This window comes from Ranitomeya variabilis, chromosome 3, assembly GCF_051348905.1.
Source record: "Ranitomeya variabilis isolate aRanVar5 chromosome 3, aRanVar5.hap1, whole genome shotgun sequence".
NCBI lineage: Eukaryota > Metazoa > Chordata > Amphibia > Anura > Dendrobatidae > Ranitomeya > Ranitomeya variabilis.
In genome coordinates, this window is record NC_135234.1 from 643,313,340 (window position 1) to 643,335,761 (window position 22,422).

The 22,422-nt window shown below is 46.8% G+C and overlaps 1 protein-coding gene across 1 annotated transcript in view; it reads right to left on the minus strand.

Moving 5' to 3' along the window:
* LOC143816821 (retinol dehydrogenase 7-like) overlaps window positions 1–22,422 on the minus strand; it is a 368,622-nt gene that overhangs the window by 97,774 nt on the left and 248,426 nt on the right. The window lies entirely within an intron of this gene.

Here is a 22,422-nt window from a genome sequence, read left to right on the forward strand (position 1 = left end):
TGTGGACATTGCTTTGGTGAACTGTGAAGGGCTGTTCTGGGCCCACTGTGGCATCACTGTCCATGTGTGGTGTCCCCCCTGGTGCATTAAGGCAAACAGGAATTGGTCATCCGGGTGAAGGGGGAACACTGGAGAAAACCTTAGTCAGGTCGGTCACTGTGAACACTTTTGCTGTGGCAGGCACATTCGAGAGCAGAGTGTGCGGATTCGGCATAATTGCAGTTTCAAACACTGTGGTGTCATTCACAGCTCTCAGGTCATATACCATTCTGAACTTGGCTGGCGCTCCTTTTACAGTCTTTTTCTTGACGGGGAAAAGCGGGGTATTGCAAGGCGATGTGCGAGGAACAATGATTCCTATTTCCAGGTAGACCTTCAGTTGGTCAGAGGCAGCTTGACTCTAGGCCTGGCCTGGGCCTTACGAGGGTACGGGGTTCATGGCTTGAGTGACACCCGTACTGGGGCAACTTGAGGTTTTCTCATGTGCTGGGGTCCCTTAGACCATAGACTTTCTGGTACTACATCCAGTACCTCCTTGGGTAGGCCTCATCGATTGTTTAATGTTCTTGTAGGGCCGCCAGCATGACTCTTCTCGGGTCAGGGATGAAGAAAGTGTCACTGTCCCATCTTCCTGGAACACTGTGGTTGCCTTCAGCTTCTGCAGTAGGTTCGCTCCCAGTAGGTTGAGTGGCAGGTCCTTTACACCACAAACTGGGACAGGATAGAGTGTCCTGGCTGAGTGCACACGCTCAGTGGCTTTGTAAGCTGAGAATGTCTGACTTGACCATCAATGCCCATGCGAGACACAGAGGATTCTGATAGGCAGGTGGGATCAGTGAGTTCCACATGTGTCATCACACTTCTGGCTGCACCACTTTGGATCTGACAACGCCATCCATTTTAAGGGTAATTTGAGGTACTGGTCTTGCAGATGAAGTTTTACATGTCAGGAGCGTAGTGTCTTGCAGACCTGGCTTGCTTGCCTCTGTCCTATGGACGGGGTACTTCACTGCTTTCTGCACTTCCTCCTTGACCTGTTTCTCTGGACCAACTCTTGGATTGCATGGGTCCAGTCTCTCCGGGGGCGTGAGTGCTTTGCACTGGTTCTGGAAATGGCCAAACTTGCCACAGATGTAACACTTGACACTTTTTCTGTCTTTGTAGGGTGGTTGCGCTTTCAGGTCAGTGGTCACCATGAGAGGGGCTGTCTTCTGCACCCCTGGTTGGGACTCAATCCCTTTGGCTACTGTGGACAACGGCATGATGGGTACTGTAGCGGCAGCGGGGTCCGGCCTGCTGATTGAAGCTGCGGTGGTAAGACGGGGCCTGCAGGTGCATTCGTGGCGAGGCCCGGGGTGCCATGAGACCGGCGGCTGCATCCAACCCAAGGTCTTGGGGCGTTACAGGGGCTGTGGCTGCATCTGCCATCACTTCTTCCTCCTGCTCCGACATAGCTTCTCCCCTTTGCTAACCTTATTGAGGTCGGTGTCTCCTCTCTGGAGTCTGCAGCGGTTCTTCTGGTGTGTTGGTCGGCACTTTGCAGCGTCTTCACCTCTGGCTCCCCTTCCAATGTTCTCAGCAGCACGGCACCCGTTTCCTTCTTCGCGCTCTTTGTGGTGCTATAATGGCGGCAGTTTTGGTGACAATCGGCAATAAACAGTCTCCTAGGCGCACATAAAACATTTTTTCTGGGTCAGTCCACTGCTATTGACCTGTTCCTAGGCCTAGCCACTATCAGTGGTTTCCTAATTGGCTGTCTCAGTCCATGCACAAAGGCCTGTGTATCTGGTCATGACTCATGAATGGTGAAGCCCAAGTCTTGGAATACTTGCATTACTCTGCCATGAAACTTCTTTACAGACTCTGTCTTATCTTGGCTCATGTCATGGCTTGTCCTGCCAATCTGCCTTTGGCCCACTCTCTGAGCTGTTCAATTAGCTGTGGCCCTGACTCCCAAGCGTGTACGTCTGATTCTGCTGGAGGTTTGAATTGTTCCTTCATGATTGGCCAGAGTGCATCACCTGCTTCTATTTTCATTCATGGCCCAGAGATCATTCCAGGTGGCTGCATATGTTTACTGCTTCTGCTACATTCTTAGGTAAAATGGCATGGGATGCATCCCTGGGTCTGGACTATTGTCACCTGACTAGAAGTGCAGTGCACATAGTGTAATGGTGGTGCCTCTATCTGCCCCTGCATTCTTGGTGCCTGTGGGTTTCTTTTCTAGTACTAGACAGCATGTATGATGTTCCCTCTTCATCTTCATCAGAGGAATATTTGTGACTGGGGTCGTACACTGACTGATTTTGGACTTAGAAGTTGCTTTTTTTTTTTTTTTTTTTTATGTGAGGATGTCTCCCCCCTTGCTGAAGCTATGATGGATTAGGATTATAGTTTCATGTTGGTGTGAATGTGGATGTAGGCAGCTCTGACCGGTGCTGAAGCTGTACATTATCAATACATAGTGATATCAAAGTTCATGTAAAACCTTAAGGGTTACAATATTGTTGACTGTGAAATGAGGTAACGGAGGATCTGTCAGTGAGCTCGTTCTGATATCACTCCTCCCCCCTCTGCACCCAGGGCTGAGCTGTCTGCTACCTGATGTGTCTAGGGCTGCCCACTGTTGGCTAAGGGGGGCTTTCACCTTCTCTCCCCGATATCACAAATGGCAATGGCTAGACTGTGCCAGGGACACCTTGTGCTGTAAGCACCATATTGTTTGAATTGGGCGTTGGCCCAGCCGGCAACACGGAGGAAAAAAAAAGGAAGAAGAAGGAGGAGGGGGTGATGAGTGAGACAAAGGAATAGTAGGAGGGGAGAGAGAATGTGGAGAGAGAGAGAAGAAAGGTGTGGTGGGGGAGTGGATAAGGAGGGAGGAGAAGATGGAGGGTGGAGGGAGGAGAGAGGGAGGAGAAGAGAGGAGTGGAGAAAGAGGGGAAGAGAGAGAAGAGAAAAAATGTGGAGGAAGAGGAAAGGAGAGAGAGAGAGAGAGAGAGAGAGAGAGAGAGAGTGCGGAGAGAAAAGACTGACAGAGGAAAAAGAGGATAGATTAGAACAACAAGAATAATAGAGAGGAGCAATTTTGCCTTCTCCCTGTAGGGAGAGACGGGGCGCACCACATACTGTGCAAAAATAACTACCTACACCATGGATTCTGCTAAAAGCAGACTGCGCAGATTCTCCTGTCTCATACCCACAAAAATCACTTCCTGGTTTGCTCACATAACTTTCTGTACCATCTAAACGATGTAAGCTCTGCTGCCACTTCATACCATGTATTAGTTTTCAGCAATCTAACATCAGTTAACTTCCCCTATTTTCCTTTCTACGTCATGCCACTCCGCAGCTTGAAGTCTGCCATTCTAATGAATTTCACGTACTTTATACCTTCCAAAAATCTTCACATACTTAACACCTTCGTATTCTGTCACTATCTAGGGGCTGTTTTCTCATCAGGAAGTAAAAAGACTTTCCTGTTGCTCGGCCACTCTATTCCCCATAGCAAAAGCAAAAAATGAAAAAACACACAAAAATGAAAAAAAAAAAAACAGTACTAAGAAAAAGAAAAAACTTCTAAAAATGAGTATATAAAACTCTAAAAAAAAAAAAAAACGATAAGAAAAACCGTCAAAAACTTAGTTCACAACCAAAAACTCAAAACTTTGATACAAGAGGAAAAAAATTTTTTTTCAAAAATAAAATAAATAAAAAAAAAAAAAAAAAGGTAAAGAGATTGAAGATTGAGGAAAACTTAATTAAAAACTTTAAAATGCCGCAAAAAGAAAGACCCTTTAAGAGAGTAAAAAAAAAAAAAAAATTAATAATTAAAACGGCTTTTCTCTTTTTTTTTTTTTTTCCTTTAGAATCTCTGCGCTCAAATGCAGTCAGAGACACACTTCCTCTTTTTAATCCGTCGCTGTATGCCATTGCCATAATATCAAATGTCACTAAAATCACATTTCTGAAAACACTTAGGTCACATCAAAAAATGATGGATACAATTTAACTTCTTCACAAAAAGCTACACATAGCCAGCATTGCAAAAGAAAAAGGAAAAAAAAAAAAACAGATATGACAGTGTGATTTACAATGCATATCTCTCCTCTCAGCTGAAAAAGAGGAAGTTCATGAAAGAAGGAAAAAAAACCCAAAACTTTCTTTTCACTATTTCATGCTTCTTAAAGCGGCAATAGTACATGACACAAACAGACACAGATAGACAATCCGAGAGACGCCCTTTTAAATTCTGTGACACATGCAGGTTGCGCTGGGAACAGACTACTGCCAATCGCACTGGACGCACCTGCGCCCGGGTTCTACCACCCCGGTCCGGACGTCCTGACTGGATCACCGGCACTACGGGAATCTGCAGTAGCCCCTCTAAGTTATCACTACCCGTGCCTGGATCATGGGACCACCTGCCCCGGAACTCTGCGTGTTCCTCCTATGCACGGGAATCCTGCAATAACTTATCGAGCGATTTGAACTCCTGCGGTCTGTTTCTCAGCAACCACAAACAAAAGTCACTTTTTCCTTCCTCTCTCGGATTTTACACAAACACATACACGGTCCACAGCAGACACCTCCCAGGGTGGATTCGTGGCTACGGATTTTTTTACACTACCTGGGAATTTGTGACCACATCTTACCGGCAAGAAGCATAGACAAGGACTGGGCACAGGGGACTTTCAGGTAAGATGATAACATTTTCTTACCTTACTTATGGAGCTGCGCAGTCTCCTGCCCCTGTGCCAGGCCACGCTACAACTTCCGTATCTCCGGTAAGAAGGATCACGTGCTTTTCATTCGGGCCCCACGTTGGGCGCCATTAATGTTATGGAAATATTAGGGTTGGATAAATATATCCCTGTGTGTGCTGTGGCCGCTCCCAATTAGACTGAGTATTTTGAGCGCTCATCAAGAATGGACTGTACACAACTGTGACAGAACAACATTCCATCAATACTGAATTTTATTGTACATACATAGTTTTATATTTTCACATAGAAAGGAGTGGTTAGGGGTTGTCAGGGGTAGTTAGTTAATTATCATATTGTCTAGCTCCTCTGTCATTGGTTATCTAAACATATATGGAATATTGTGATTAATGCTCATATGACTGCTGATTAAGCTGAGACATCTGATCAGCAGTCATCAGACATCTGACTCTCTTCTGCTTTAGGGATGGAAAACCCCATATGATCTGTCTGGGTTATATCAGTTCAGTTCGTGTCAGCCATTTTAAACCATTGATTATAATGTATATATTTGCTGTGAGCATATAAGTATATATTTGATTATAGAGGAGTATACATGCAAGTGAGATCTACATGATATATATATTTCTATCACACATTTCTGCAGCATTTCTGCAACGTGGGCACATAGCCTAACTGTGCTATGATCTCTTATATGTTCTGTAGGGCTGGCATTTACCACTGACCATATGCGGTAATATCCATGTTGGTCTATGTATAGACATTATCTTTCTATATCATTATAGTGCCGTCATCTGCTGAGGTTCTCTTCCACTATTAGGGTGCATCACCGAGTTGTAATCAAGGTTACCTGGTTAGGGGCCCACTCAGAAGTTTCGCCCCCCCAAACCAAAACCCTAGCTACGCCTCCTATATACAACAATTGTGAGCCTCGCACGTGCATCACTTTATAAAGCCTGCTGACAATCTCTTTAGTAGCTTTTACCTTAATTCAGCCAAGTGTGTGTGTATGTATGGGTCCATTAACATGGACTGAGCAGTGCCACTAAATGGTCGCAAATCACAGGCAGACCCAAGTAAGCAATGTGCAGTGAGACATCTATAATAGATTATTTCACCCTATGAATGAACTTTTCGCTAGTTCAACATGTTATCAGCAGTCTGTTTACAGGGAAAGATTATTATGAAATGAGCTTTTTTTAACCCCTTTACACCCCGAAGCCTGTTTTCACCTTCATGACCAGGCTAATTTTTACAGTTCTGACCAGTGTCATTTTATATGGTAATAACTCTGGAATGCTTCAATGGATCCTACTGATTATGAAACTGTTTTTTCATAATATATTGTTCTTCATGATTGTGACAAAATTTGTGAAAAAGTTATTTGTGAAAAAATTGGAAATTTGGCAAAAATTTCAAAATTTCCAAACTTTTCATTTTTATTAATTTGTTAATAAATAACATTTCCCACATGCCTACTTTACATGAGCACAATTTTTGAAACAATTTTTTTTTTTTGCTAGGAAGTAGTGATGAGCGAACGTGCTCGCCACTACTCGTTACTCGCCCGAGCATTTCCGGGATTATTCGGCAATAACTGCAGTCTCCACCCCATGTTTTTGGCGGACTTTAGAGACCCAATCACGGTGCAGGGATTGTCTGCCAGGCCATGAAATGCCACAGCCATCTTTGATATGGACGTGCAGTGATTGGCTGGTGCATACAGCATCATCCCGAGTATAAAAGACCTGGCGCCGCCCTGCTCGCCGTATTCTGTTCCTGTTTCAGCGAGAGTAGGGAGAGCTGCTGCCAAGATAGGGACAGAATCATGGTTTTAGAGTTAGTGTAGGTCTTCAACTCTTACATCCACAACTCCTGATAAACGAACAGTCCTTTTTAGGGCTAATTCGTGGGTCCCGATATTGCAGCGCTAGGTAGGCAGGGCACAGCATATCCACATCAGTGCAAGGCCTGCAGGCACTGTATGTGCGTCCATTGGTCCCACTGCATCCTTCCCGAAGCTCCGTAACTGCCTGCTGCTGCAGCTTATTTACTGTCTATATACCTATTTTTTTTTTTTTTTTTTCCACAAATTCACCCCCCCAAAAAAAAAAATTACAGTCTGTTCTCTCAGACTGAGGCCTGTTGAAAAGTGATAGTTTGTCAGGCATACGTAGCATGGTTGTGTGTGCTACCCTTGTGCCCCCTTTTTTTTGGGTGTTTTAAATTCACCGAAAAAGGCCTCATATATCTGCGTGCTCCAAGTTTGGTCATTGGAGGCCAGTGTACTTATTTTTTGGCTGTGTGATACTCAAATTCTATATAACGCTATTTAGCATTACAAAAATGAAAGGCCACAGATTTGCCAGTGTGGTATTTCCGTTACAGCCGTCATATATCTCTGTGCTCCAAGTTTGGACATTGGAGGCCGGTGTACTTATTTTTTGGCTCTGTGATACTCAAATTCTAAACAGCACTATTTAGCATAAATTAACTTAAAAAAAAAAAAAAGAATACAGTCTGTTAGGTCAGGCTGAGGCCTGCCTGGTGTTTGGGTTTGAAAAATCATAGATTTGCAGGCATACTGATCACCAGAGTTGAGCGACTTTTACTATATTAGGATCGAGTCGGGTTTCGCGAAACCCGACTTTGTCAGAAGTCGGGTCGGGTGAAATCGGCTGATTATTGCAAAAAGTCGGGGATCCGACTGAAACATGAAACCCAATGCAAGTCAATGGGGAAGCAAAGTCGGCAGTGAGTGGAGGACAGGAAAACACCTACAGTGCCCAGTTTAATGCCAAAAACATCCATTCTTGTTACTTAAGCTTGTCAATCTTAATCTACCTTATAATAATAGTTAGGCATTGAAAATTGGGGGTCATTTGGCTAAAGTTGTGGGGGGGGTAGGGCTGGCTCAAGTTTTTCGTGGGCCCAGGAAACGCGGACTACGTTGAGCAGGGAGAGGTAAGTATTTCAACTTTGCAAGTGCTGTGATCCTGAGCAAGCAGGGGGGGCACACTCGTTCGCATTGGCACTGGCACAGGGCCCCTCAAAGTACGGCGGTGTGTTTGACGGCGGGGGTGCCTCCCACCGGCAGAGACACTTTTGCATACTATGAGGGGCCCTGTGCCAGTGACGTCGCCAACGAGTATGCCCCCCCACCTGATGAAGGAACCTGCACTTTCATCTGCACCTTCCTCTTTGTCCCCGTGTAAGGTGGTATAGTATGCGTGAAGGGGAACCTGACTTTCAGCAGGGTCAGATTCGGGCTGTGTAGAGTGCAAGGGGAATGTAGTGGTCTGGGTCAATGTACCAGCAGACTCATCTAGCACTGGCTGGGCAATGGGCAGGATGAGGAGGAAACACAGACATAGGCCCCAATAATAAAGTGGGCTAAATGCAGTTCAAAATTGGTAACAGGACTAACCAGGTGGCATTGCTTTGTTCAGTGGAGGACAACTGTAATGAGAGACTGACACAGTGAGTAGGCCCAAATAAGTAACTAGGCTAAATGCAGTTCAAAATTAGTAACAGGACTAACCAGGCGGCATTGCTTTGTTCAGTGGAGGACAACTGTAATGAGTGGCAGACACAGTTAGTAGGCCCAAATAATAAAGTGGGCCAAATGAAGTTCAAAATTGGTAACAGGAGTAAACAGGCGGCACTGCTTTGTTCAGTGGAGGTGAAAAGCAAGGAGCGGCAGACACCATTAGTAGGCCCAACTAAACAAGTAGGCCAAATGCAGTTTAATATCTGATATATGCTGAAAATTGAAGCTCATCTTTACTCAGTGGAGGAGAAAAGCAAGCAGCAGCAGACACCGTTAGTAGGGCCCAACCAAACTAGTAGGCCAAATGCATTTTCATATTCTAAATATAGGCCGAAAGCCTGAAGATTGAAGCTCAGCTTTGTTCAGTGGAGGAGAACACCAAGGAGCGGCAGACACCGTTAGTAGGGCCCAACCAAACTAGTAGGCCAAATGCATTTTCATATTCTAAATATAGGCCGAAAGCCTGAAGATTGAAGCTCAGCTTTGTTCAGTGGAGGAGAAAACCAAGGAGCGGCAGACACCGTTAGTAGGCCCAACCAAACAAGTAGGCCAAATGCATTTTCATATTCTAAATATAGGCCGAAAGCCTGAAGATTGAAGATCAGCTTTGTTCAGAGGAGGACAGCTGTATTGAGTGGTGCAGACAGACACAAGTAGTAGGCCTAAAATAAGAAAGTAGGCTCAATGCAGTTTAAAATAGGTTACAGGGGTACACAGGCAGCATTGGTTTGGTCAGCGGAGGACAATTGCAAGGAGTGGCGCAGACCTTCTAGGCCTAAAATAAAAAAAGTAGGCTCAATGCAATTTAAAATGGGTTACAGGGGTACACAGGCAGCATTGGTTTGGTCAGCGGAGGACGATTGCAAGGAGTGGCGCAGACAGATTTACTAGGCCTAAAATAAAAAAGTAGGCTCAGTGCAGTTTAAAATGGGTTACAGGGGTACACAGGCAGCATTGGTTTGGTCAGCAGAGGACGATTGCAAAGAGTGGCGCAGACTTACTAGACCTAAAATAAAAAAGTAGGTTCTATGCAGTTTAAAATGGGTTACAGGGGTACACAGGCAGCACTGTTTTGGTCAGCGGAGCACAATTGCAAGGAGTGGTGCAGACAGACTTACTAGGCCTAAAATAAAAAAGTAGGCTCAATGCAGTTTAAAATGGGTTACAGGGGTACACAGGCAGCATTGGTTTGGTCAGCGGAGGATGATTGCAAGGAGTGGCGCAGACTTACTAGGCCTAAAATAAAAAAGTAGGCTCTATGCAGTTTAAAATGGGTTACAGGGGTACACGGGCAGCATTGGTTTGGTCAGCGGAGGACGATTGCAAGGAGTGGTGCAGGCAGACTTACTAGGCCTAAAATAAAAAAGTAGGCTCAATGCAGTTTAAAATGGGTTACAGGGGTACACAGGCAGCATTGGTTTGGTCAGCAGAGGACGATTGCAAGGAGTGGCGCAGACTTACTAGGCCTAAAATAAAAAAGTAGGTTCTATGCAGTTTAAAGTGGGTTACAGGGGTACACGGGCAGCATTGGTTTGGTCAGCGGAGGACGATTGCAAGGAGTGGTGCAGAAAGACTTACTAGGCCTAAAATAAAAAAGTATGCTCAATGCTGTTTAAAATGGGTTACAGGGGTACACAGGCAGCATTGGTTTGGTCAGCGGAGGACGATTGCAAGGAGTGGCACAGACAGACTTGCTAGGCCTAAAATAAAAAAGTAGACTCAATGCAGTTTAAAATGGGTTACAGGGGTACACAGGCAGCATTGGTTTGGTCAGCGGAGGACGATTGCAAGGAGTGGCGCAGACTGTCATGTCGGACGCTGTTCAGACCAGGTCGTCCGACAGACAGCGGTAATTCCGCTTTTGACCACTATTTGCTCATTGGCGTCTGCTAGATTTTATCTAGCTGTTCCGGGGTTAATTAGACGATTGCAAGGAGTGGCGCAGACAGACTTACTAGGCCTAAAATAAAAAAGTAGGCTCAATGCAGTTTAAAGTGGGTTACAGGGGTACACAGGCAGCATTGGTTTGTTCAGCAGAGAACAATTGCAAGGAGTGGCGCAGACTTACTAGGCCTAAAATAAAATAGTAGGCTCTATGCAGTTTAAAATGGGTTACAGGGGTACACGGGCAGCATTGGTTTAGTCAGCGGAGGACGATTGCAAGAGTGGTGCAGACAGACTTACTAGGCCTAAAATAAAAAAGTAGGCTCAATGCAGTTTAAAATGGGTTACAGGGGTACACAGGCAGCATTGGTTTGGTCAGCAGAGGACGATTGCAAGGAGTGGCGCAGACTTACTAGGCCTAAAATAAAAAAGTAGGTTCTATGCAGTTTAAAGTGGGTTACAGGGGTACACAGGCAGCACTGGTTTGGTCAGCGGAGCACGATTGCAAGGAGTGGTGCAGACAGACTTACTATGCCTAAAATAAACAAGTAGGCTAAATGCAGTTTAAAATGGGTTACAGGGGTACACAGGCAGCATTGGTTTGGTCAGCAGAGGACGATTGCAAGGAGTGGCGCAGACAGACTTGCTAGGCCTAAAATAAAAAAGTAGACTCAATGCAGTTTAAAATGGGTTACAGGGGTACACAGGCAGCATTGGTTTGGTCAGCGGAGGACGATTGCAAGGAGTGGTGCAGACAGACTTACTATGCCTAAAATAAACAAGTAGGCTAAATGCAGTTTAAAATGGGTTACAGGGGTACACAGGCAGCATTGGTTTGGTCAGCAGAGGACGATTGCAAGGAGTGGCGCAGACTTACTAGGCCTAAAATAAAAAAGTAGGCTCTATGCAGTTTAAAATGGGTTACAGGGGTACACAGGCAGCATTGGTTTGGTCAGCGGAGGACGATTGCAAGGAGTGGTGCAGACAGACTTACTAGGCCTAAAATAAAAAAGTAGGCTCAATGCAGTTTAAAATGGGTTACAGGGGTACACAGGCAGCATTGGTTTGGTCAGCAGAGGACGATTGCAAGGAGTGGCGCAGACTTACTAGGCCTAAAATAAAAAAGTAGGTTCTATGCAGTTTAAAGTGGGTTACAGGGGTACACAGGCAGCACTGGTTTGGTCAGCGGAGCACGATTGCAAGGAGTGGTGCAGACAGACTTACTATGCCTAAAATAAACAAGTAGGCTAAATGCAGTTTAAAATGGGTTACAGGGGTACATAGGCAGCATTGGTTTGGTCAGCGGAGGACAATTGCAAGTCGTGGCGCAGACAGACTTACTAGGCCTAAAATAAAAAAAGTAGGCTCAATGCAGTTTAAAGTGGGTTACAGGGGTACACAGGCAGCATTGGTTTGGTCAGCAGAGAACGATTGCAAGGAGTGGCGCAGACTTACTAGGCCTAAAATAAAATAGTAGGCTCTATGCAGTTTAAAATGGGTTACAGGGGTACACGGGCAGCATTGGTTTGGTCAGCGGAGGACGATTGCAAGGAGTGGTGCAGAAAGACTTACTAGGCCTAAAATAAAAAAGTAGGCTCAATGCTGTTTAAAATGGGTTAGGTTACAGGGGTACACAGGCAGCATTGGTTTGGTCAGCGGAGGACGATTGCAAGGAGTGGCGCAGACAGACTTGCTAGGCCTAAAATAAAAAAGTAGACTCAATGCAGTTTAAAATGGGTTACAGGGGTACACAGGCGGCATTGGTTTGGTCAGCGGAGGACGATTGCAAGGAGTGGCACAGACTTACTAGGCCTAAAATAAAAAAGTAGGCACTATGCAGTTTAAAGTGGGTTACAGGGGTACACAGGCAGCATTGGTTTGGTCAGCGGAGGACGATTGCAAGGAGTGGCACAGACTTACTAGGCCTAAAATAAAAAAGTAGGCACTATGCAGTTTAAAGTGGGTTACAGGGGTACACAGGCAGCATTGGTTTGGTCAGCGGAGGACGATTGCAAGGAGTGGCGCAGACTTACTAGGCCTAAAATAAAAAAGTAGGCTCTATGCAGTTTAAATGGGTTACAGGGGTACACAGGCAGCATTGGTTTGGTCAGCGGAGGACGATTGCAAGGAGTGGCGCAGACTGTCATGTCGGACGCTGTTCAGACCAGGTCGTCCGACAGACAGCGGTAATTCCGCTTTTGACCACTATTTGCTCATTGGCGTCTGCTAGATTTTATCTAGCTGTTCCGGGGTTAATTTACCTAATCCTCGGATTGGAAGCTGGGCCATTCCCATGGCCTTTAAATAGTTCTCCTGTTCATCGGGCGTCGCCGATTATAGCTTCTGTCTTGTGCGTTGTTATCTCGGTCTGGAGTGGACAGCTGGTTGTTGGAGATTCGTTGCTGGTGGTATATTTTCCTCTGTCTTATTTACTCCTTCCTATATTTGTATTTATTTTGCCCTGCACATTTATAGTGTATTCCTGAGTGACTGCGGTGTGGTGTATATTTTCCTTTATCTTTGTCTGTGCTAACTGTGGATATTGGAATATTACCTCTTCACTGGTGGAGGGCGGAGGTATCAGCCTAGGGTTAAAACAGGAGTCAGGGTGAGGTTCGAGGCCTGGACATGCACACCATCAGTGTAAACTCCAGGTGGAGGGTCAGTCAGGATTTCCCTAGTCTGAGGGAAACTGCAGGGGCCCGGGTTTTTAGCTCTCGCTCACCTAGTCTCCCCGTGACATTATAATCGGCCCAACAACAAAAAAAAGGGGGTTTCTTTTTTTTTTGAGTTTTGTCATGGATCCCATGACTTCCATAACCCGCCAGTTGGAGGCGCTGTCCCTACAGGTCACTGAGTTGAGGGGGGCAGTGCAGCAACAGGGACTAGCAGTATCTAATGTGCAGGCTGGAGCGACAGGAAGAGTTGCTGAGCCTAAATTTCCTTTGCCTGAAAGATTTACTGGGGAACACAGTAAATTTGTTTCTTTTCGTGAAGCTTGCAAACTATATTTCCGCATGCGCCCGATCTCCTCGGGTAATGAGGCTCAGCGTGTGGGCCTGGTGTTGTCATTGTTAAGCGGGGATCAGCAAGCATGGGCGTTTTCTTTGCCATCTGATTCTGTTGCATTTGACTCTGTGGAGAGTTTTTTTTCTTCTTTTGGGAAAATCTACGATGAACCTGACAGAATGGCTCTAGCAGAATCTAAGATACACCCTATTCGCCAGGGGGAGCGAGTTGCAGAGGATTACTGTTCTGAATTTCGTCGCTGGGCGATCGATACACAATGGAATGATCCAGCATTGCGGAGTCAGTTTATACATGGGATTTCTGGAAGGGTTAAAAAAGCCCTTCTGATGTACGAGACTCCTGCTTCTCTAGATTCCGCCATGAGTCTGGTTGTCCGCTTTGATCGTCGTTTGCATCAGGGGGAGCATGAGACGCCGCCTGTGGGAGAAGGTTTTGGTTCACGTGAGGTAGCTGCAGGTGAACCCACGGAACCTATGCAAATCGCAGGGGTGTCACATGTCAAGCGTCAAGCCCCTGAGTGAGCTCAGGAAGCAGGGAGCCTGTTTTTACTGTGGTAAAACTGGTCATTTTATTAACATCTGTCCTCTGCTGACTAAGAAAAACGCAACGGCGGAAAACTTCTAAGCTCAGAGGGTGTGGAGGAGACCAATCTGAGCTTATGTATATCCTCCATGGTGGTTTCTCAATGCATGCTCCCTGCTAAGGTTTTTATTGCTGGCAGTGAGCTGCCAATTACTGTTTTTGTGGATAGTGGTTCAGCCACAAATCTCATTGATGAGGAGTTTGCGTGCACAGCAGGTTTTAGGATTGAAAAACTGTCTCATCCTATGCGCGTGGTCACCATCAATGCTGCTCCTCTCTCTCAGGGGGAGATAACTGAATTTGTGGCTGAGGTGAAACTCCACATAGGAGTTCTACATTCCGAGCGGGTTACATGTAAGGTGCTCAGGAATCTTCCTGCTCAGGTGGTTTTGGGTTTTTCTTGGTTGTCTATGCACAACCCGGTAATTGACTGGAAAACTCAGGACATAATTCGGTGGAGCAAGTTCTGCCAGGAGAATTGCCTGGCCACATGTGTGGCTGCGGTGACTTCAAGCATTCCGGAGTCACTTCTAGATTTTGTGGATGTGTTCTCTGAGAAGGGTTGTTCAGAGTTGCCGCCACATCGTCCTTATGACTGTTCTATCAGGTTTAAACCAGGGGCCAAATTGCCTAAAGCAAGGATGTTTAACATCTCCGGTCCGGAGAGACAAGCGTTAAAAGATTACATTGCTGAAAGCTTGAACAAAGGGCACATCAGGCCGTCATCCTCGCCGGTGGCAGCAGGGTTCTTCTTCGTGAAGAAGAAAGATGGCGGTTTACGCCCGTGTTTGGATTTCAGGGAGTTGAACCAGATTACGGTTCGTGATCCATACCCTATGCCTCTGATACCAGATTTGTTCAACCAGGTGGCAGGTGCTAAGTGGTTTACCAAGCTTGACCTCAGGGGGGCGTACAACCTCATAAGAGTCCGTCAAGGTGATGAGTGGAAGACGGCTTTTAATACCCCTGAGGGTCATTTTGAAAATTTGGTGATGCCATTTGGGTTGACTAACGCACCTGCAGTGTTCCCACATTTCATCAATGATGTGTTCTCGCATGTTTTGGGGAAATTCGTTATCGTGTATCTAGATGACATTCTCATATATTCTTGCGACCGTGATGCTCATTTAGATCATGTCAGGCAGGTGTTACAGCTTCTCAGAGAGAATAAGCTGTATGCTAAACTTGAGAAATGTGTATTTTCTGTTCAAGAGTTGCCTTTCTTGGGTTATATTGTGTCTGCTTCTGGGTTTAAAATGGACGCCGCTAAGGTGCAGGCGGTGCTGCATTGGGAACGTCCTGATAACCTGAAAGCACTTCAGCGGTTCCTTGGGTTTTCTAACTACTATAGGAAATTTATCAAGGATTTTTCCATCATTGCTAAACCGCTAACTGACATGACTAAAAAGGGTACCAATTTCTCCGTTTGGCCTGAGGCTGCTGTGCGCGCATTTGAATTTCTTAAGAACAGTTTTGTTTCAGCCCCCATTCTTGTGCAGCCAGACGTATCTAAACCCTTTGTTGTGGAGGTCGATGCGTCTGAGGTTGGTGTGGGGGCAGTGCTGTCACAAGGCTCATCTTTGAGTGATTTGCGTCCATGCGCCTATTTCTCCAAGAAACTGTCGTCCGCCGAACGTAACTACGATATCGGCAACAGGGAGTTGTTGGCAATTAAGTTGTCCTTTGAGGAATGGCGACACTTCTTGGAGGGGTCGGTACATCAAGTTACTGTTATTACCGATCATAAGAATCTACTGTATTTGGAGTCAGCCAAGCGTCTGTCCCCCAGGCAGGCTCGCTGGACATTGTTTTTCACGCGGTTCAATTTTGTGGTCACTTACAGACCGGGGTCTAAAAACACTAAGGCGGATGCTCTGTCCAGGTGTTTTCCGGGGGGAGAACCTCGGGAGGATCCAGTACCCATCCTCCAAAAGGGTGTTGTGGTTTTAGCTCTCACTACCGAGGTTGAGGCTGAGATTGCCGAGGCTCAGGAGGAGGTACCATCTGAGCTTCCCGTCAACAATTCTTTTGTACTGCTTCATCTCTGCCTAAAGGTTTTGGTGCAGCATCATGATGCTGTCCTGGTGGGCCACCCAGGGGTTAGAGGTACCTTGGAGTTGGTGTCACGTCAGTTTTGGTGGCCCAAGATCTGACAGGACGTGGTCTCATACGTGTCAGCTTGTACCACGTGCGCTAGGGCTAAGACGCCTCGCTCCCGTCCTGTTGGCACACTACTTCCTCTTGAGGTACCTAGTAAGCCTTGAACTGAAATCTCCATGGATTTCATCACTGATTTGCCCTCATCAGCTGGGAACATGGTCATCTTGGTGATTGGTGATCGGTTTTCTAAAATGTCGCACTTTGTGTCTTTGCCTTCATTGCCTAACGCTAAGACTCTGGCTCAGGTATTTGTGCAGGAGGTGGTCAGACTTCATGGGGTTCCGTCTGACATCGTGTCTGATAGGGGGTCTCAGTTTGTGGCAAAAGTTTGGAGAGCATTTTGCTCACGGCTGGGGATCAAGTTATCTCATTCTTCGGCGTTTCATCCTCAGTCAAATGGTCAGACTGAGCGTATGAACCAAAATTTGGAACAAAACTTACGCTGCTTTGTCTCTGATAACCAGGAGGAGTGGTCTACCTTTCTTCCTTTGGCTGAGTTTGCCATCAATAATCACCGCCAGGAGTCGTCTGGGGAGTCTCCGTTTTTTTGTGTTTACGGGCTACATCCTCAATTTTGTACCTTGAGTCAGAGGGGCTCTTCCGGCGTTCCGGAGGAGGACCAGTTGGGGACACAATTGTCATCAGTCTGGAGGAGAGTTAAGGAGCGCCTGTTGAGTATGGGTGCTAGGTACAAGCGTGTGGCTGACAGTAGGCGTGTGCCAGGTCCGGACCTGAGTGTGGATGACTGGGTGTGGTTATCCACAAAAAACATAAGACTCAAAATACCGTCCCTTAAATTGGGTCCACGGTTTATTGGTCCATTTAGGGTCACCGCCGTCATTAACCCAGTAGCGTACCGATTGGAGCTCCCTACGGTGTATAAGATACACAACGTGTTCCACAGGTCTCTTCTAAAGAAGGTGGTGGGTTCTGTGGACGCAGCGCCTATGCCACCTCCAGTCTTGGTGGATGGTAATATGGAGTTTGAAGTCTCCAAGGTGGTAGACTCTCATGTAGTGCACCGCACTTTACAGTACTTGGTACACTGGCATGGTTATGGGCCTGAGGAGAGGTCCTGGGTACCAGCCTCAGACATTCATGCGGATCGGCTGGTCAGGTTTTTTCATTGTCGCCATCCAGACAAGCCGGGTCCTATAAGCCGTGAGGGCCCTGGGGTCCCTCGTAGAAGGCGGGGTACTGTCATGTCGGACGCTGTTCAGACCAGGTCGTCCGACAGACAGCGGTAATTCCGCTTTTGACCACTATTTGCTCATTGGCATCTGCTGGATTTTATCTAGCTGTTCCGGGGTTAATTTACCTAATCCTCGGATTGGAAGCTGGGCCATTCCCATGGCCTTTAAATAGTTCTCCTGTTCATTGGGCGTCGCCGATTATAGCTTCTGTCTTGTGCGTTGTTATCTCGGTCTGGAGTGGAGAGCTGGTTGTTGGAGATTTGTTGCTGTGGTGTATTTTCCTCTGTCTTATTTACTCCTTCCTATATTTGTATTTATTTTGCCCTGCACATTTATAGTGTATTCCTGAGTGACTGCGGCGTGGTGTATATTTTCCTTTATCCTTGTCTGTGCTAACTGTGGGTATTGGAATATTACCCCTTCACTGGGTGGAGTGCGGAGGTATCAGCCTAGGGTTAAAACAGGAGTCAGGGTGAGGTTCGAGGCCTGGACATGCACACCATCAGTGTAAACTCCAGGTAGAGGGACAGTCAGGATTTCCCTAGTCTGAGGGAAACTGCAGGGGCCCGGGTTTTTAGCTCTCGCTCACCTAGTCTCCCCGTGACACAGACAGACTTACTAGGCCTAAAATAAAAAAGTAGGCTCTATGCTGTTCTAAACTGGTAACAGGAGTAAACTGGCGGCACTGCTTTGTTCGGTGGAGGACAACTGTAAGAAGCGACTGACACAGTAAGTTGGCAAAAATAGTAAAGTGGGCTAAATGTCTGCAAAAAAATGTTCCTAAATAAATAGGTGGCAAAGCTAGGTACAGGGGTGGGTTCCTCTGCTGAGTAGCAGACAGTGGTAGTTCGCGCACAGTATTCACAGGTCTAAATGGAGGGCAGGGCACCTGTATATTTTTACTATCATCTATCATTTCAACAAATTTGTATTGGCAGTGCCATTGAAGGATTTAACAGCACAGACTAAACAGTGGTGGAGCAGTGAGAGGTAAGTTTTGCAAGTGGTAGAGCACTGTTTGAGCTGGGGGGGACACTCTCTCGTGGGTGGCGGTACTGGCCCAGGGCCCCTCATATTACGACGGTGTGTCTGACGTTTGGTGTGCACCACCACCACCAGAGACACTTCATTGTACTATGAGGGACCCTGTGCCAGTGCCGTCGGCCAAAAGTGGGCACACCCACCTGTCCAGGCAAACGGCACTCGCAAGGGTGCTTGCGCCAAGTGGTGACCACGGCCCCGTGGGAGGAGTCAGCCCATTTAAGGAGGTGTAAAAATGGCCTATAGTGGACATTCAGCAGCTGCAAATGGAGGAATTGGAGCAGTCAGTAAGAGGAGTCCAAAAGCAAGACCTTTTTACGGGAAAGCTACGTGTCAGCAGGGGAAGGTGGGGCAAAATAATTAGAAATCCATGATTGGTTCATTTTAATAAAGGTTAGATCATCAACATTTTGGGTAGCCAGACGAGTCCTTTTTTCGGTCAGTATTGAACCAGCAGCACTGAATACTCTTTCTGATAGCACACTAGCAGCTGGGCAAGCGAACTCCTGTAATGCATATTCTGCCAATTCAGGCCAGATGTCTATTTTAGATGCCCAGTAATCAAAGGGGAATTACGTGTGAGGGAGAACATCGATAAGGGAGGAAAAATAGTTCGTAACCATACTGGACAAATGTTGTCTCCTGTCACTTTGAATTGATGCAGCAGTACCTGTCGTGTCTGCGGTCATTGTGAAATCACTCCACAACCTGGTCATAAAACCCCTCTGTCCAACGCCACTTCTGATTTGTGCACTTCTAACACCTCTGCCATGTTGCCCCCTGCAGCTCGTGTGAGAACCATTACCGCCGCTGTGTGCTGGGAATGCCTGAACCAAACAGGCTACAAGAGTTGCTTGTTTGGTAGCCAATATTTGCTCAAGGTTCTCATGTGGCATGATATTTTGCAATTTCCCTTTATAGCGTGGATCCAGGAGGCAGGCCAACCAGTAATCGTCATCGGTCATCATTTTGATAATGCGGGGGTCGCTTTTTAGGATACGCAAGGCATAATCAGCCATGTGGGCCAATGTTCCAGGTGTCAAATAACTGCTTGTGCTGGGTTGAGGAGCACTTTCTGGCAAATCAACATCACTTGTCTCCTGCAAAAACCCTGTACCTGACCTTGCAACGCCACCAGTTTCTATTGCCCCCTGAGAAGCTTACTCCTCCCATAAATATTCATCCCCATCATCCTCCTCCTCCTCCTCCTCTTCATCCGCCACCTCATCCAGGAGAGTTCCCTGAGCAGACAATGGCTGACTGTCATCAAGGCTTCCCTCCTCCTCAGCTGCAGATGTCTGCTCCTTAATGTGCGTCAAACTTTGCATCAGCAGACGCATTAGTGGGATGCTCATGCTTAGGATGGCGTTGTCTGCACTTACCAGATGTGTGCATTCCTCAAAACACTGAAGGACTTGACAGAGGTCTTGTAGCTTCGACCACTGCACACCTGACAACTCCATGTCTGCCATCCAACTGCCTGCCTGTGTATGTGTATCCTCCCACAACTACATTACAGCAGCCTCTGTTCGCACAGCCTCTGAAGCATGTGCAGTGTGGAGTTCCACATTGTTGCAACGTCGATTATTAGGCGGTGCTGGGGAAGCTTCAACGATCTCTGATGGTTCTGCATACGGCTGGAGTTTACGGGCGACCGGCGGATGTGCAAGCAAAGTCTTCGCACCTTCAGGAGAAGGGCTGGTAACCCCGGATAACTTTTCAGGAAGCACTGCACCACCAGGTTCAAGGTGTGAGCCAGGCAAGGAATGTGTTTCAGTTCTGAAAGGGCTATGGCAGCCATAAAATTCCTTCCGTTATCACTGACTACCTTGCCTGCCTCAAGATGTACACTGCCCAGCCATGAATGAGTTTCTTGCTGCAAGAATTCGGCCAGAACTTCCGCAGTGTGTTTGTTGTCGCAGAAAAACTTCTTTTACAACACAGCCTGCTGTTCCATAATGGGACACCTCGTGTGCAACACTGGCAGCTGCGGATGGAGTGGTAGGGCGACTGCGCTCTGTGGACGAGCTTTCGCTTCTGGAGGAGGAGGAGGAGGGGTGTCGAACGCCTACTGTCAACTGTTTCCTAGACCGTGGGCTAGGCAGAACTGTCCCACTATGGCTGTCCCCTGTGGACCCTGCATCCACCACATTAACCCAGTGTGCTGTGATGGACACGTATCGTCCCTGGCCATGCCTACTGGTCCATGCATCTGTTGTGAGGTGTACCTTTCTACTGACTGATTGCCTGAGTGCATGGACAATGCGGTCTTTCACATGCTGGTGGAGGGCTGGGATGGCTTTTCTCGCAAAGAAGTGTCAACTGGGTAGGTCATAGAGTGGTACTGCATAGGCCATCAGGGCTTTGAAAGCTTCGCTTTCAACCAACCGGTAGGGCATCATCTCTAACGAGATTAGTCTAGCAATGTGGGCGTTCAAACCCTGTGTACACGGATGTGAGGATGAGTACTTCCTTTTCCTAACGAGAGTCTCTTGTAGGATGAGCTGGACTGGAGAGCTGCATATGGTGGAACAAGCAGCGGTGGTGGTGGTGGTGGTGGACATGGCGGATTGAGAGAGGGTTGGTGATGGTATTCTTGGTGTTGACCTACATACAGTGTTTCCTACCAAAAACCTTGTGATTCCCTGACTGCTTTGGCCTTGCGACGATACTTCCGCATTTGCTGCAGGTAGTGTCCTAAACGGTGGGCTTACAGTGAGGGAAGCAATGTAGCGTTGCTGACTACCTTCATTCTGAGCGGGTGCACCAACGTAACGGGACGTTTGGTAGTTAGTCCAGGCTTGCAAGTGCATGCTGGTTAAATGTCTACGAATGCACGTTGTATTTAAATTTAGGGGATTCTTCCCTCTGCTAAAGGTCTTTGAGCATTTCTTACAGATAACTTTACACTGATCATTCGGATCTTGGTTAAAAAATTGCCACACTGCACTCTTCCTACTATCGAATATCTTTTCAGGCATTGCACGCTGTGCTACTTTCACCGGATGGCCACGCTGTCCTAAAACTGGTTTTGCTTTTGACACACGTTTTTGGCCTGATACGGGCCTGCCAGATGAAAGCTGTTGCAATGTTGATGCCTGCTGCGGCTCATCCTCCTCCGCTTCTGAGCTACTGCCAGCGGCACCCTGTTCCCCCAATGGCTGCCAATCTGGGTCAACAACTGGGTCATCTATCACCTCCTCTTCAATGTCCTGTGCACCTTCCTCTGAGTCACCGTGTAAAGTGCTATAGCGTTCGGGACGGGGCACCATAGTCTCATCAGGGTCAGATTCTGGCTTAGTACACTGCGAGGGCAATGTAGTGATCTGAGTCAATGGAACAGCATAATAATCTAACTGTGGCTGTGCATCTGTGCACTCCATGTCCAATTCATCTTTTAATGGGCTGTTAACAATTTCCCTTTCTAACCCAGGCATGGTATGTGTAAAGAGCTCCATGGAGTAAACTGTAGTGTCGCCTGCCGCATCCTTCACTTTTGGTTTGGGTGAAGGACACAAGGAAGCGACTTGTTCCTGCCCTGGAGCACCCACTGATGACTCGCTGCTTTTAAATTTGGAACTTTCGGAAGAGGAGGCGAAAGAGCTAGAGGCTGAGTAAGCAAGGAAAGCCAAAACTTTTTCCTGCTGCTCCAGCTTTAAAAGCGGTTTTCCTACTCCAAGATAAGGGAGCCTTCGAGGCCTTGTGTAGCCAGACGATGACGCTGGCTCAACAACTCGAGCCTTAGGTGCCATTTTGCTTTTCACACTACCACCACATGCTCCACCACCACCACCACCATCATTACCAGCTGGCAATGACCGCCCACGGCCTCTTCCACCAGACTTCCTCATTTTTGGCAAAATGTAACCAAAGTAACAACTGTTATATAGTACTGTAAAACAAGGTAGAAGGTGTATATAAACTTGTTGAGAATTTAAATCTCCCTTTTTTGTGTGGGAGAATGCTGCAAAAAAAAAAAGGCCCACTGTATTACACTACACAGTATAAGTGGCCGAAAGTGGCTGGCAGATATACCACAAACAGGACTGACGCAGATGCACTTAGTGGCAATATAAATCTCCTTTTTATGTGTGGGAGACTGCTGGAAAAATCAGGCCCACTGTATTACACTACACAGTTTCAGTGGCAGACAGTGACTGGCAGATATACCACAAACAGGACTGACGCAGATGCAGTTAGTGGCAATATAAATCTCCCTTTTTATGTGTGGGAGACTGCTGCAAAAAACAGGCCCACTGTA